Source organism: Heptranchias perlo, chromosome 12 (assembly GCF_035084215.1).
Source record: "Heptranchias perlo isolate sHepPer1 chromosome 12, sHepPer1.hap1, whole genome shotgun sequence".
Lineage (NCBI taxonomy): Eukaryota > Metazoa > Chordata > Chondrichthyes > Hexanchiformes > Hexanchidae > Heptranchias > Heptranchias perlo.
In genome coordinates this window covers 56,367,139-56,384,210 of record NC_090336.1, presented here as the reverse complement: position 1 = coordinate 56,384,210, position 17,072 = coordinate 56,367,139, and the positions used below count along the sequence as shown (strand labels likewise).

The 17,072-nt window shown below is 46.2% G+C and overlaps 1 protein-coding gene across 1 annotated transcript in view; it reads left to right on the top strand.

Annotated features, from left to right (window-relative positions):
• The window catches only part of shank2b (SH3 and multiple ankyrin repeat domains 2b), a 680,429-nt gene that overhangs the window by 147,324 nt on the left and 516,033 nt on the right, over nucleotides 1-17,072 (top strand). The gene's annotated exons all lie outside the window — the stretch shown is intronic.

The window sequence follows — 17,072 nt, the reverse complement described above, 5'->3', positions numbered from 1 at the left end:
GCTGGGACCAGTGCTTTTCTTGATACATATTAATGACTTGGACTTGGGTGTACAGGGCACAATTTCAAAATTTGCAGGTGACACAAAACGTGGAAGGGTAGTAAACAGTGAGGAGGATAGTGATAGACTTCAAGAGGATATAGACAGGCTGGTGACATGGGCGGACATGTGGCAGATGAAACTTAAGGCAGAAAAATGCGAAGTGATACATTTCAGTAGGAAGAATGAGGAGAGGCATTATAAACTGGAGGTCACAATTCTAAAAGGGGTACAGGAACAGAGAGATCTGGGGCTATACGTGCCTAAATCGTTGAAGGTGGCAGGGCAGGTTGAGAGAGCAGTTAAAAAAGCATATGGGATCCTGGGCTTTATAAATAGAATTGTAAACAATTTTACAACACCAAGTTATAGTCCAGCAATTTTATTTTAAATTCACAAGCTTTCGGAGGCTTCCTCCTTCCTCAGGTGAATGTTGTGGAAATGAAATCCTCGAAATGAAATCGCATTTATAAATCACAGAACAATGCTTGGTGATTACAGACAGCCTTTTCAACTGCCCATTGCCAAGGCAATCAGTGTGCAGACAGACAGGTGTTACCTACAAGGTCTCCGAATATACAAATCACCAAAAAAAAAACAGAGATAGAGAGGTAGAAACATAGAAAAGACAGCAACTGACCCGTTATATTAAAAACAGATAACATTTGTTCGCTGGTGGGGTAACATGTAGCGTGACATGAACCCAAGATCCCGGTTGAGGCCGTCCTCATGGGTGCGGAACTTGGCTATCAATTTCTGCTCGACGATTTTGCGTTGTCGTGTGTCTCGAAGGCTGCCTTGGAGAACGCTTACCCGAAGGTCGGTGGCTGAATGTCCTTGACTGCTGAAGTGTTCCCCGACTGGGAGGGAACCCTCCTGTTTGGTGATTGTTGCGTGGTGTCCGTTCATCCGTTGTCGCAGCGTCTGCATGGTCTCGCCAATGTACCATGCTCTGGGGCATCCTTTCCTGCAACGTATGAGGTAGACAACGTTGGCCGACTCACAGGAGTATGAACCATGCACCTGGTGGGTGGTGTCCTCTCGTGTGATGGTGGTATCTGTGTCGATGATCTGGCATGTCTTGCAGAGGTTACCGTGGCAGGGTTGTGTGGTGTCATGGACGCTGTTCTCCTGAAAGCTGGGTAATTTGCTGCGAACGATGGTCTGTTTGAGGTTGGGTGGCTGTTTAAAGGCGAGTAGTGGAGGTGTGGGGATGGCCATAGCGAGGTGTTTGTCGTCATCGATGACATGTTGAAGGCTGCGGAGAACATGGTGTAGTTTCTCCGCTCCGGGGAAGTACTGGACGACGAAGGGTACTCTGTTGGTTGCGTCCCGTGTTAGTCTCCTGAGGAGGTCGATGCGATTTTTCGCTGTGGCCCGTCGGAACTGTCGATCGATGAGTCGCGCGTCATATCCCGTTCTTACTAGGGCGTCTTTCAGCGTCTGTAGGTGTCCATCGCGTTCCTCCTCGTCTGAGCAAACCCTGTGTATTCGCAGGGCCTGTCCATAGGGGATGGCCTCTTTGACGTGGTTAGGGTGGAAGCTGGAAAAGTGGAGCATCGTGAGGTTGTCCGTGGGCTTGTGGTAGAGTGAGGTGCTGAGGTGCTGAGGTGCCCATCTTTGATGGAGATTCGTGTGTCCAAGAAAGAAACTGATTCTGAGGAGTAGTCCATGGTGAGCTTGTTGATGTTATCGTGTAGTCTCTTTAGTGATTCCTCGCCGTGGGTCCATAGAAAGAAAATGTCGTCGATGTATCTGGTGTATAGTGTTGGTTGGAGGTCCTGTGTAGTGAAGAAGTCGTGCTCGAACTTGTGCATGAAAATGTTGGCATATTGGGGTGCGAATTTGGTCCCCATGGCTGTTCCGTGTGTTTGGGTAAAGAACTGGTTATTGAAGGTGAAGACATTGTGATCCAGGATGAAGCGGATGAGTTGTAGGATGGCGTCTGGAGATTGGCTGTTGTTGGTGTTGAGTATTGTTGCTGTCGCAGCGATGCCGTCATCGTGGGGGATACTGGTGTAGAGTGCCGAGACGTCCATCGTGGTGAGAAGTGTTCCTGGTTCAACTGGTCCGTGGGTACTGAGTTTTTGTAGGAAGTCTGTAGTGTCGCGACAGAAGCTGGGGGTTCCCTGTACGATGGGTTTCAGGATGCCCTCGATGTATCCAGAGAGGTTCTCACACAGGGTTCCGTTGCCTGATAGGATAGGACGTCCGGGTGTGTTGGCTTTGTGTATCTTTGGGAGGCAGTAGAAGTCTCCCACGCGGGGAGTACGTGGGCTGAGAGTGCGTAGGATGCTTTGAAGGTCTGGATTGAAGGTCTTGATCAGTTTGTTGAGCTGGTGGGTGCGTTCTTTGGTCGGATCTGCGGGTAACCGTCTGTAGTGTTCCTGGTTGTCCAGTTGTCGGTATGCTTCTTTGCAATAGTCCGTTCTGTTCTGTATGACGATGGCTCCTCCTTTGTCCGCTGGTTTGATGACGATGTTGCGGTTGGTCTTGAGAGCGTTGATGGCGTTGCGTTGTGCTCGGGTGACATTCTGGACTGCCTCCTGAGTGCGGCTGATGAATCTGGCATTGACGCATTTCCTGACAGCTTGAGCATACATGTCAAGCTGAGGGCAGCGACCCTCCGGAGGAGTCCAGTGTGACCCTTTCCTCTTCGGTTGCTGTACCGTGGATCCCTCTGTCTGCTGTTCCAGATCGTTGATTGTCTCATTGGGTTCGCTGCTGAAATCTTGGGGTTTGTGGAAGAATTCCCGGAGCCTCATTCTCCTGATGAATTCCTCTGTGTCCGCCGCGAGACTAGTGGGGTCCATTTTGGTAGTGGGGCAGAAATTGAGCCCTCGGCTATAAATAGAGGCATAGAGTACAAAAGTGATATCAAGAAACGGCTGAGTGCACTGGATACAGCAAAGGCTATGGGCCCCGACAACATCCCGGCTGTAGTGCTGAAGACTTGTGCTCCAGAACTAGCTGCGCCTCTAGCCAAGCTGTTCCAGTACAGCTACAACACTGGCATCTACCCGACAATGTGGAAAATTGCCCAGGTATGTCCGGCCAATTACCGCCCCATCAGTCTACTCTCAATCAGCAAAGTGATGGAAGGTGTCGTCGACAGTGTTATCAAGTGGCACTTACTCACCAATAACCTGCTCACCAATGCTGAGTTTGGGTTCCACCAGGACCACTCAGCTCCAGACCTCATTACAGCCTTGGTCCAAACATGGACAAAAGAGCTGAATTCCAGAGGTGAGGTGAGGGTGACTGCCCTTGACATCAAGGCAGCATTTGACCGAGTGTGGCACCAAGGAGCCCTAGTAAAAGTGAAGTCAATGGGAATCAGGGGGAAAACTCTCCAGTGGCTGGCATCATACCTAGCACAAAGGAAGATGGTAGTGGTTGTTGGAGGCCAATCATCTCAGCCCCAGGACATTGCTGCAAGAGTTCCTCAGGGCAGTGTCCTAGGCCCAACCATCTTCAGCTGCTTCATCAATGACCGTCCCTCCATCATAAGGTCAGAAATGGGGATATTCGCTGATGATTGCAAAGTGTTCAGTTGCATTCGCAACCCCTCAGATAATGAAGCAGTCTGTGCCTGCATGCAGCAAGATCTGGACAACATCCAGGCTTGGGCTGATAAGTGGCAAGTAACATTCGCACCAGACAAGTGCCAGGCAATGACCATCTCCAACAAGAGAGAGTCAAACCACCTCCCTTTGACATTCAACGGCATTAACATCGCCGAATCCCCCACTATCAACATCCTGGGGGTCACCATTGACCAGAAACTGAACTGGACCAGCCATACAAATACTGTGGCTACAAGAGCAGACCAGAGGCTGAGTATTCTGCGGCGAGTGACTCACCTCCTGACTCCCCAAAGCCTTTCCACCATCTACAAGGCACAAGTCAGGATTGTGATGGAATACTCTCCACTTGCCTGGATGAGTGCAGCTCCAACAACACTCAAGAAGCTCGACACCATCCAGGACAAAGCAGCCCACTTGATTAGCACCCCATCCACCACCCTAAACATTCACTCCCTTCACCACCGGCGCACTGTGGCTGCAGTGTGTACCATCCACAGAATGCACTGCAGCAACTCGCCAAGGCTTCTTCGACAGCACCTCCCAAACCCGTGACCTGAACCACCTAGAAGTACAAGAGCAGCAGACACTTGGGAACACCACCACCTGCACGTTCCCCTGCAAGTCACACACCATCCCGACTTGGAAATATTTCGCCTTTCCTTCATCGTCACTGGGTCAAAATCCTGGAACTCCCTTCCTAACAGCACTGTGGGAGAACCTTCACCACACGGACTGCAGCGGTTCAAGAAGGCGACTCACCACCACCTTCTCAAGGGCAATTAGGGATGGGCAATAAATGCCGGCCTTGCCAGCGACGCCCAAATCCCATGAATGAATAAAAAAAAATTTTGGAAGTCACGATGAACCTTTATAAATCATTGGTTTGGCACAACTGGAGTATTGTTATCCAGTTCTGGGCACCGCACTTTAGGAAAAATGTGAAGGCCTTCGAGTCGGTGCAGAAGAGATTTACTAGAATGACTCCAGGGATGAGAGACTTTAGTTACATGGATAGACTGGAGAAGCTGGGGTTGTTCTCCTTGGAACAGAGAAGGTTGCGAGGAGATTTGATGGAGGTATTCAAAATCATGAAGGGTCCAGATGGAGTAGATTGAGAGAAACTGTTCCCATTAGCGGAAGGATTAAGAACTAGAGGACACAAACTTAAGGTGATTGGCAAAAGAACCAAAGGTGACATGAGGAAAAACCTTTTTACACAGCAAGTGGTTCGGATCTGTAATGCACTGCCCGAGGGGGTGGTGGAGGCAGATTCAATCATGGCCTTCAAAAGGGAACTGGATGAGTACTTGAAAGGAAAATAATTGCAGGGCGACGGGGATAGGGCGGGGTAGTGGGACTAGTTGAATTGCTCATGCATCGAGCCAGCGTGGACTCGATGGGTCGAATGGCCTCCTTCCATGCTGTAACCTTTCTCTGATTCTATGTGGCCAATGGGTCCTCTGGATGACTGAATTTAATCTAATTTGAACTGAAAATGTGTTCAAGTAATTGGTGCATCTGAACAAATAGGCCAATCAGTGGTTTCAATTGACTGCTGGTCACAGGACTTGTGCACCAAGGGCAGAGCAATTGACTGAACTTGAACACATTTAAACTGAATTTAAAGTAATTTAAAGTCATTGTTGCATCAGGACGAGGAACAGACCCGAAAGAGACTGCAATTTATTGCTCGTCACTGCAGCTGCAGGTCATTAACGATGGATTAATCTCCCGAGATTCCAATCATCACAGAAGCCAGTCTTCCGCCAGTTCGATTCACTCCACGTGATATCAAGAAACGATTGAGTTGCACTGGATACAGCAAAGGCTATGGGCCCCGAAAACGACGGGGCTGTAGTGCTGAAGACATGTTCTCCAGAACTAGCCGTGCCTCTAGCCAAGCTGTTCCAGTACAGCTACAACACTGGCATCTACCCGACAATGTGGAACATTGCCCAGGCATGTCCTGTCCACAAAAAGCAAGTCAAATTCAATCCGGCCAATTACCGCCCCATCAGTCTACTCTCAATCATCAGCAAAGTGATGGAAGGTGTCGTCGACAGTGCTATCAAACGGCACTAACTCACCAATAACCTGCTCACCGATGCTCAGTTTGGGTTCCGCCAGCACCACTTGGCTCCAGACCTCATTACAGCCTTGGTCCGAACAATGACAAAAGAGCTGAATTGTAGAAGTGAAGTGAGGGTGACTGCCCTTGACATCAAGGCAGCATTTGACCAAGTGTGGCACCAAGGAGCCCTAGTAAATTTAAAGTCAATGGGAACCAGAGGGAAAACTCTCCAGTGGCTGGAGTCATACTTAGCACAAAGGAGGATGGCAGTGGTTGTTGGAGGCCAATCATCTCAGCCCCAGGACATTGCTGCAGGAGTTCCTCAGGGCAGTGTCCTAGGCCCAACCATCTTCAGCTGCTTCATCAATGACCTTCCCTCCATCATAAGGTCAGAAGTGGGGATGTTCACTAATGATTGCACAGTGTTCAGTTCCATTTGCAACCCCTCAGATAATGAAGCAGTCCGAGCCTGCATGCAACAAGACCTGGACAACATCCAGACTTGGGCCGATAAGTGGCAAGTAACATTCTCGCCAGACCAGTGCTAGGCAATGACCACCTCCAACAAGAGAGAGTGTAACCACCTCCCCTTGACATTCAACGGCATTACCATCGCCAAATCCCCCACCATCAACATCCTGGGGGTCACCATTGACCAGAAACTTAACTGGACCAGCCACATAAATACTGTGGCTACAAGAGCAGGTCAGAGGCTGGGTATTCTGTGGTGAGTGACTCACCTCCTGACTCCCCAAAGCCTTTCTACCATCTGCAAGGCACAAGTCAGGATTGTGATGGAATACCCTCCACTTGCCTGGATGAGTGCAGCTCCAACAACACTCAAGAAGCTCGACACCGTCCAGGACAAAGCAACCCGTTGATTGGCACCCCATCCACCACCCGAAACATTCACTCCCTCCACCACTGGCGCACCGTGGCTGCAGTTTGTACCATCCACAAGATGCACTGCAGCAACTCACCAAGGCTTCTTCGACAGCACCTCCCAAACCCGCGACCTCTACCACCTCGATGGACAAGAGCAGCAGGTGCATTGGAACACCACCACCTGCACGTTCTCCTCCAAGTCACACGCCATCCTGACTTGGAATTATATCTCCGTTCCTTGATTGTCACTGGGTCAAAGTCCTGGAACTCCCTACCTAACAGCACTGTGGGAGAACCTTCACCACACGGACTGCAGTGGTTCAAGAAAGCGGCTCACCACCACCTTCTCTTGGGCAATTAGGGATGGGTAATAACTGCTGGCCTTGCCAGCGACGCCCACATCCCATGACTGAATAAAAAAGTATTAACGTGACCACTGCTGCCTGTGCACCTGGAATTCTGGACGCAATGTGACGAACACACCCTGATGGGCACAATGGGCAGAAACTCGCCATGCCAACCTGGGGGGCATGGCCAATTTTGTGGGCAGGGACGGCTTTGAGCGAATTGACTTTTGAACCAGTTAAAAAAGATCGTGGAGACTCGAGTGTAAAGTGGTTAGGGGCATAACTCACGTTTTGCATGCCGCGATCGTTTGTGCTATTTCAGTTGTTTCTGCCCAGCTTGTACTGATAATCGGGGCGGGAAACATACAGAAACTCCAGGCCATTTGGAGCAGTAATTATACAGTTATGTCGGACAAATTCAGGTTGGACGAAACCATTGAAAGTCACTTCTTTTAGAGTAAGTTTCGTCCGTTGATTCTGTTCCAAAAACCAAACTGTTGAGAAAGTTACCATGATTAGTTGTATTTTTTTTTTGGTTCTGTATATTTCTGCTCTAGTGTGGATTTTCTTTTGTGTAAAAAGTGATTTATGATATTGGATGAACTATTTGGGAAGAATCACTGAACCCAACAGCGAGAAGTTGATTTGGCACTAATTACTGACTCGGAGTGCTTTGGTTGGTTGATTATGTCTCCCTAACACCCTCACACTTGACAGCTATTCAAGGCCAATGATGTTGTCTCGTCTTCACTAAAATGTTGAGAGAAAAATGAGCAGACAGAAACCATGAGAATGTTCCTCAGAATTTTTTGTTATAAAAAGCAGTACCAGTGGTGAGCAGTGGTCTTCCAAACTGAAAGGCAAATTGCATTTATTCAATGACGTGACAAAGCCATGTTTGCTATGCATTCTGCGGCCTGCATACATTTTATTGTGGTACAGTTTTGGTGATATTCTACTTTCTGGTTAGTCTCGATGCAGTTAACAGGATGTGCGGTGAGTAGGCCCAATTTTTTTTTAATGGATTCTTTGTATTTTGCCATGTTCATATTTTTAAAAATTGTCTCTCGCAATGGAAATTGCCCCTCCACTTTTTATATATTGCCTCCATTATGCAGTTGCAGTGTTATATGTGCCATTTGATTTGTGACAGCCGTTTGCCTGCCCCTCTGCATGGAACATCACATACAAAATCAAATTCTGGCCACATTATGAATCTTTTGTATGCATTTTCATTACCTCCTTAGTTATCATATTTCTAGCCTATTTAATGAAGTATTTTGTTCAGGGCAGGCCACTGTTTACGTTAGAGAAATCTAATGCCATTTTAGTATGACTCTAGCAAAGTTTTTGGGTTATAAGGCCATGCGGAGGGAGTCAGTAGATGAATCTCCTTGTTTCTAAGGTAGAAAACTATGTAACTTGGAAGAGGAAGTTCATCTTGTTTGTGTTGTGCCAGTTATCAATTGAATTCTCAGAAGCTCAACAGTTGCAATGATGCCACATTCTCTGAGTTTAAGGTCTTTCTCATAAGAGGAAAGGGAGAAGGATAAACCCGACAATTACAAGCCAGTCAGCCTAATGCCAGTGGTGGGAAACTTTTAGAGACAATAATCTGGGACAAAATTAATTGGCACTTGGAAAAGTCTGAGCTAATAAATGAAAGTCAGCACGGATTCGTTAAAGTAAAATCGTGTTTCACTAACTTGATTGAGTTCTTCGATGAAGTAACTGAGAGGGTTGATGAGGGTTGTGTGATTGATGTTGTGAATATGGACTTTCAAAAGACATTTGATAAAGTACCACATGATAGACTTGTCAGCAAAATTAAAGCTCATGGGATTAAAGGGACAGTGGTCGCGTGGATACAAAATTGGCTAAGGGACAGAAAGCAGAGAGTGGTGGTGAACGGTTGTTTTTCAGACTGGAGGGAGGTATACAGTAATGTTCCCCAGGGGTCGGTATTGGGACCACTGCTCTTTTTGATATATATTGTTGACCTGGACTTGGGTATAAAGGGTATAATTTCAAAGTTTGCAGATGACACGAAACTCGGAAATGTAGTAAACAATGTGGAGGATAGTAACAGACTTCAGGAGGACATAGACAGACTGGTGAAATGGGCTGACACATGGAAGGTGAAATTTAATGCAGAGAAGTGTGAAGTGATACATTTTGGTAAGAAGATGGAGGAGAGGCAATATAAACTAAATGGTACAATTTTAAAGGGAGTGCAGGGAGTGAGACCTGCGGGTGTATGTACACAATTTTTTGAGGATGGCAGGACAAGTTGAGAAGGCTGTTAAAAAGCATATGGGATCTTGAGCTTTATTATTGGAGGCATAGAGTATAAAAGCAAGGAAGTTAAGCTAAACCATTATAAAACATTGTTTAGGCCTCAGCTGGAGTATTGTGTTCAATTCTAGGCACCACACTTTAGGAAGGATGTCCAGGCCTTAGAGAGGATGCAGAAGAGATTTCCTAGAAAGGTACCAGGGATGAGGAACTTCAGTAATGCGGAGAGACTGGAGAAACTGGGATTGTTCTCCTTAGAACAGAGAAGGTTAAGAGGAGATTTGATAGAGGTGTTCAAAATCATGAATGGTTTTGATAGAGCAAATAAGGAGAAACTGTTTCCAGTAGCAGAAGGATTGGTAACCAAAGATTTAAGACGATAGACATGAGGAAATATTTTTTGTATTGAGTTGTTATGATCTGGAATGCACTGCCTGTAAGGGTGGTGGAAGCAGATTCAATAGTAACTTTCAAAAGGGAGTTGGATAAATACTTGAAGGGAAACAATTTACAGGGCGATGGGGAAAGAGCAGGAGAGTGGGACTAATTGGATAGCTCTTTCAAAGAGCTGGCACAGGCATGATGGGCCGAATGGCCTCCTCCTGTGCTGTGCCTAATTTGGTGTGATCGACTGCCTTGTTGGGCAGTGTGGCAGTGGTGGGGGTCTCACCGCCTGAGTTGTCCCTCGTTCTCCGCCACCACCCCACCCAATTGTGGGCAGGATCTCGAGGAGAATCCAACCCCATACCTCTCGTCTGTTTCGCACTGTGCTTGTAAAACTTTCGACAAGCCTCTTAACTGTAAACTACTGTGTGGAATTAGATACACCATTCATTCAAGTGGAACATTCTTCCTAGTTTAAGGCAGCTGGGGAGTCTTGGCAGTGCATGTGACCAATATTCAGGATCAAGTGGTTGTGGAAGATTGTCCTCGAGGTCAGACAATACGTTCAGACTCATCATTGAATACCGGCCCGGTATTCAATTCCATTGACTTCAACAGAAATGAATAACGGGCGGGGGCGGGTGTATCGGGCGGGGGTTATAATGGGCAGGACGTGTAACATGAGGCCCATGTAATGCCGTCCGTTTAGCATCCCTACCCAAATGGAATTTCACCCCTGTTTTATGAAAACCTTTCAAATGTGTTGACACAATCTTCAGAAGCTGTCCAAGTCTGCGGGGACAGTGGGATTGTTCATCGTGCACCCTGCAGAGTGAAGGTTATCAGAGTCATCTTCTGACACCAGTTGTTGGAAGTGATCCCACTGAAAAGAGAGGATATCAGCTATCGTTTTGTGAGTTCCCGTTGTGAACTTGGTTGTAAATATGATATTGTTCAGGCATGATTTGAATGTTGTATTATTTTTTGTATTCAAAATTACATTACCAGTTTCAATTGTTTAATGATGTGATCTAAACTCCAGGTAGGTTTATCAATTTAAATTGAACTTCCGTGGACTCTTGGTATGTGGCCAGGCACCAAGCTGCAATAAATTACCAATATACGTTTACAACATTCTTGTTGTGCAACTGAAATTAATTTGTTAACTGTACACCTTTTAATTTCTTTTTTCTTCAATCACTGGCCTATTCGTACTGTGTGGCGGGTAGGCTTGCTCAAAGACCCAGAGGATCAATAAAGAAACCTTTTTTTAAAATTCGTTCATGGGATGTGGGCGTTGATGGCAAGGCCAGCATTTATTGCCCATCCCGAATTGCCCTTGAGAAGGTGGTGGTGAGCCGCCTTCTTGAACTGCTGCAGTCCGTGTGGTGAAGGTTCTCCCACAGTGCTGTTCGGAAGGGAGTTCCAGGATTTTGACCCAGTGACGATGAAGGAACGGCGATATATTTCCAAGTCGGGATTGTGTGTGACTTGGAGGGGAACGTGCAGGTGGTGTTGTTCCCTTGTACCTGCTGCTCTTGTCCTTCTAGGTGATAGAGGTCGTGGGTTTGGGAGGTGCTGGCGAAGAAGCTTTGGCGAGTTGCTGCAGTGCATCCTGTGGATGGTACACACTGCAGCCACAGTGCGCCGATGGTGAAGTGAGTGAATGTATAGGGTGGTGGATGGGGTGCCAATCAAATGGGCTGCTTTGTCCTGGATGGTGTCGAGCTTCTTGAGTGTTGTTGGAGCTGCACTCATCCAGGCAAGTGGAGAGTATTCCATCAGACTCCTGACTTGTGCCTTGTAGATAGTGGAAAGGCTTTGGGGAATAAGGAGGTGAGTCACTCGCCGCAGAATACCCAGCCTCTGGTCTGCTCTTGTAGCCACAGTATTTATATGGCTGGTCCAGTTAAGTTTCTGGTCAATGGTGACCCCCACGATGTTAATGGTGGTGGATTTGGCGATGGTAATGCCGTTGAATGTCAAGGGGAGGTAGTTAGACTCTCTCTTGTTGGAGATGATCATTGTCCAGGTCTTGTTGCATGCGGGCACGGACTGCTTCATTACCTGAGGGGTTGCGAATGGAACTGAACACTGTGCAATCATCAGCGAACATTCCCATTTCTGACCTTATGATGGAGGGAAGGTCATTGATGAAGCAGCTGAAGATGGTTGGGCCTAGGACACTGCCCTGAGGAACTCCTGCAGCAATGTCCTGGGGCTGAGATGATTGGCCTCCAACAACCATTACCATCTTCCTTTGTGCTCGGTATGACTCCAGCCACTGGAGAGTTTTCCCGCTGATTCCCATTGACTTCAATTTTACTAGGACTCCTTGGTGCCACACTCGGTCAAATGCTGCCTTGATGTCAAGGGCAGTCACTCTCATCTCACCTCTGGAATTCAGCTCTTTTGTCCATGTTTGGACCAAGGCTGTAATGAGGTCTGGAGCCGAGTGGTCCTGGCGGAACCCAAACTGAGCATCGGTGAGCAGGTTATTGGTGAGTAAGTGCCGCATGATAGCACTGTCGACGACACCTTCCATCACTTTGCTGATGATTCAGAATAAGCTGATGGGGTGGTAATTTTCCACATTGTCAGGTAGATGCCAGTATTGTAGCTGTACTGGAACAGTTTGGCTGGAGGTGCGGCTAGTTCTGGAGCACAAGTCTTCAGCACTACAGCCGAGATAGCCTTTGCTGTATCCGGTGCACTCAGATGTTTCTTGATATCACGTGGAGTGAATCGAATTGGCTGAAGACTGGCTTCCGTGATGGTGGGGATATCGGGAGGAGGCCGAGATGTATCATCCACTCGGCATTTCTGGCTGAAGATGGTTGCAAACACTTCAGCGTTGTCTTTTGCACTCACGTGCTGGACTCTGCCATCACTGAGGATGGAGATGTTTACAGAGCCTCCTCCTCCCGTTCGTTGTTTAATTGTCCACCACCATTCACGACTGGATGTGGCAGGACTGCAGAGCTTTGATCTGATCCATTGGTTGTGGAATCGCTTCGCTCTGTCTATAGCATGTTGCTTCCGCTGTTTAGCATGCATGTAGTCCTGAGTTGTCGCTTCACCAGGTTGGCACCTCATTTTTAGGTACACCTGGTGCTGCTTCTGGCATGCTCTTCTACACTCCTCATTGAACCAGGGTTGATCCCCTGGCTTATTGGTAATGGTAGAGTGAGGAATATGCCATGAAGTTACAGATTGTGCTGGAATACAATTCTGCTGCTGCTGATGGCCCACAGTGCCTCATGGATGCCCAATTTTGAGCTGCTGGATCTGTTCTGAATCTATCCCATTTAGCACGGTGGTAGTGCCACACAACACGTTGGATGGTGTCCTCAGTGCGAAGACGGGACTTCGTCTCCACGAGGACTGTGCGGTGGTCACTCCTACCAATACTGTCATGGACAGATGCATCTCCAACAGGTAGATTGGTGAGGACGAGGTCACGTAAATTTTTCCTCGTGTTGGTTCGTTCACCACCTGCCGCAGGCCCAGTCTAGCAGTTATGTCCTTCTGGACTCGGCCAGCTCGCTCAGTAGTGGTGCTGCCAAGCCACTCTTGGTGATGGACATTGAAGTCCCCCACCCAGAGTACATTCTGTGCCTTTGCTACCCTCAGTACTTCCTCCAAGGAGTACTCAACATGGAGGAGGACTGATTCGTCAGCTGAGGGAGGATGGTAGGTGGTAATCAGTAGTAGGTTTCCTTGCCCATGTTTGACCTGATGCCATGAGATTTCATGGGGTCCGGAGTCAATGTTGAGGACTCCCAGGGCCACTCCCTCCTGACTGTATATCACTGTACCGCCACTGTACAGCCCTGAGAGTAGGACCTCCAGTTTAGTACAAAGGGGAAGAAGATGCTAAAAAAAATTTTTATAAACAAAAAAAACATAACAGTATTCCCTGGAATTTAGAAGATTAAGGGGTGATTTGATCGAAGTTTTCAAGATATTAAAGGGAACCAGTAGGGTAGATAGAGAGAAACTATTTCTGCTGTTTAGGGAGTCTAGGACTAGGGGACATAGAATAAAAATTAGAACCAGGACTTTCAGGAGTGAAGTTAGGAATCACTTCCACATGCAAATGGTGGTAGAAGTTTGGAACTCTCTTCCGCAAATAACAGTTGATGCTAGCTCAATTGTTAATTTTAAACCTGAAATTGATAGATTTTTGTTAAAGAAATTTATTAAAGAATTATGAGACTAAGGCAGGTATATGGAGTTCGGTCACAGATTAGCCATGATCTCATTGAATGGCGGAACAGGGTCGAGGAACTAAATGGCCTCCTCCTGTTCCTATGTTGTTATTGGAAGCATGGCATACTTCACCCATGATGGGACCCAGCTTGACCCTCACTAATGGCCAGAGCAGATACTTGTTTTTGCCCTGCTCCTGCCCCTGAACGACCAGCTTCACCGACACAGCTGGGTGAACCGTCTGGAGATGATAGTGAATTTGCATCTATTATGGAAGTGCAAGAGCAACGTGGGGTATTCTCCAATAACAACTCGCATTTTTGCCAGTCAAAGTAGCGTACGGGGGTTTTATTGCGGCAAATATATTTTTATGTATCCCTTACTGGATGACTTTTTTGCAGCTTTCATGATGAAAGTATAAATCTATTCATCAGATGAGAAATGAAAAAATAATTGAATTGACTATGCAACACTGAAATCCTGTTCCAGTTCCTCAGCTGATCTCAGAGTAATCCATTTAGCCCAACAAAATTGATGTTGTACACAAACTCTTCCAAACGTGTGATTTGAGTCTATAATTTTCGCTCCTCCTGTCCTCTCCTGAAGGTGTTGCCTCCTCTCTCGGGTATCGTTTCATGACACCGGCCACCTTCTGGTCCTCACCGAGGTGCACGGTTCCCGTGTGAGTGTCTGCAGGAAGTCTGTCGGAAGCTTTTCGACCATGGGGGGGATATCGAAGCCTGGTCCAATCCTGTCCTCATCCCAATGTACACACAAAGGCGCCATCACCAGGAGTGAGTGGATCGGGACAGGAAATCTGGGCCCCCTCCCTCCCCTCTCCAACCCAGTTGTAGCACCCCTTGCAGTATTTCTTGTCTCTTGATCAGCTAACTCAGCACAAACAGGCATTCGAAGCTGGGATCTTCCTGGTCTGTACGGGTTGGCTGTTCACTGGATAAACTCAGTGAGGAATCAGGGGGAGGGTGTGGGGAGTCTCTGATTTGATTTTCTATGTTATATTTACACTGGTGCACTTCCATGAAATCTTGCTTCGAAACCTGAATTGGCAGTTGCATCTCAAACTTTGTACGTAGTATTGGGGTTATTGCTTTTGATTTTAACAGCTCGATGCAGTCTGAGTAAGCAGGGGATTAAATGCGGTGATGAAGATAAAGTTAATCCGCTTTTGTTTTCCAACCAGCCTGCAGCTGTCTGTGAGTAGATGAGGGACATTGGAGGATTATAAAACATCTGCTGCAAAGCAGCGACTGTGCCTTCTGTAACATGAAGGTAGCAGCAGTAGTATTTAGGGGCTTTAGCGGTGTTATTAATTATGTTAATGAGAATGTTAAATTAATGGAAAGATGATAGCCTTGTAATTGTTACTTGGCTAACCCGAGCCTTTTCTTCCGGCTTTGATTTGATGTCATGCATTTGATGGGATGGATTTTTGAAGGGATTTATCTGCCATGAGTTGCACTTCCTCTTCCTTTGAACCAGGCTTGTTGCCCTGTTGTCCTCCCAGTAGCTCTGGGAGACAAGCTGCAATGTGTTGTTTGCTCGTTTTCCAGTCGGGTTCTGTCGGAGCAGGTACTGGCTATGTTTTTGGTCGCGTTGGGATGGTTTCAGTTGCAAGACCGATTTCAACAGCTTTCCCAGTAATGTAACATTTACGATGAAACTCTGATGATACTGTTGATGCTTTCTTCAGTGTAATTGTTAGAAGTTCTACATTGTTTCACAAATTTAAATGCTGTGTTAACTGAAAAGCGTTTGGTGGTTTGGAACCACAGAGTATCAGCACTTTTGAAAACACTAGACAATGAAAGCAAACAGATTTCCCCCCAGCTATATTGATGTGGGAAAATCAGGATAATAAAATATGTTGATGCTTTTATTTGGATGAACTTTTGAATTAAAAAGAAACAAAAGCCTTCGGGATCACAAAGTTACCTTTATCAGGCGAAAGTGGCAACAGATAACATTTCTAACATCTAAATATGTGCCACTGAAACGTACTGTTACAATCAGTTGATTAAGAGTTCGAACTTTTTGTTGGTGTGATTTCAGCTAGCAAATAAGAAACCAAAGATTGAGTTTAATTAATTTGGAACTCAGTTAAGTCACCTCTGTAGAATATTTGGATTTGAAGTAAGGGTACAGAGACATATATTGTATAAATAAATGTGGCATGCTTTGCAGTAGAAAGTAATCGGATGTGATAATGAATTGGAACATAGCTGAAATCATACTACACATGCTACTTTCTAGTATAATAAACACTTAATTTTTGGATGACTGGACTGATTAAAGCATAAAATGTCACAACGGTGTTTTCGCTCTACTGCTTCTATAAGTTGGGTAGTTTTCAAATCTCTAATGTTTCTTAATACCTCAACTTGATTTTTGCAAGTGTAGGACAGGACATTGGAGGGACTTTCTCAATGAATCTGTTCAACATTATAACCTTTGCATAAATCAACAATGAACAGCCCAGTAGGCATCGAATCCCTTTCTGAACACATTGCGAGTTGCTAGTTGTAATATGTTGCTGTCCTTGTGCATTTTGCAGTTAGCGGGCAGCAAGATATCTGAAATGTCGACCAATGTGGCTCAGCATGGGTTTTTGGATTCATTAATTAAGTTGTTGGAAGTAGCTAATACTAAGAAGGAACATAACAAAGAATATGATGTAGAATTACAAATTATCAATTGAGTAACATTATACTTTGATGATCTGAGCTTTGCTAACACCAGTTCTCAGCTTGTGTTATTTGTACTGAGGCCGAAGAGTAACTTTCCCTGTTTTTGAAGGGGAAGTTATTTATTTCAGTGCTAATGCTGATACTTTGACCAACCCATGTTTGCTCCAGAATTGCTTGCGCCCCACAGGAGGTTTAATTGCCTTTTTGTGCCGTTTTTGGGCCAATGTGCTCACAGCAAGTTCCTGTCTGGATTATTTTAAGATGGTTGTTAACTCATTTTAAGGTAAAAGGGAATTGACTCCGTCCAACAATGTCGCACGAGTCAAACCAGAACTTTATACTTCAAGACTCTGCGACTTAAGCAGCTATGCTCCGTTGTTTTTATAGGCGTAACTGCTCAGAAAAGGTGAGCTTTGGTGTAATAGGAAGTAGCAAATTATTAAGAATGTATTGTAATGGTGCTTATCATCAAGGCCGCTGATTTAGAGTTTCACAGAATAATGGATAGCATGGCAGAAGAAGATCCCTAAAATACCATTAAAAAATC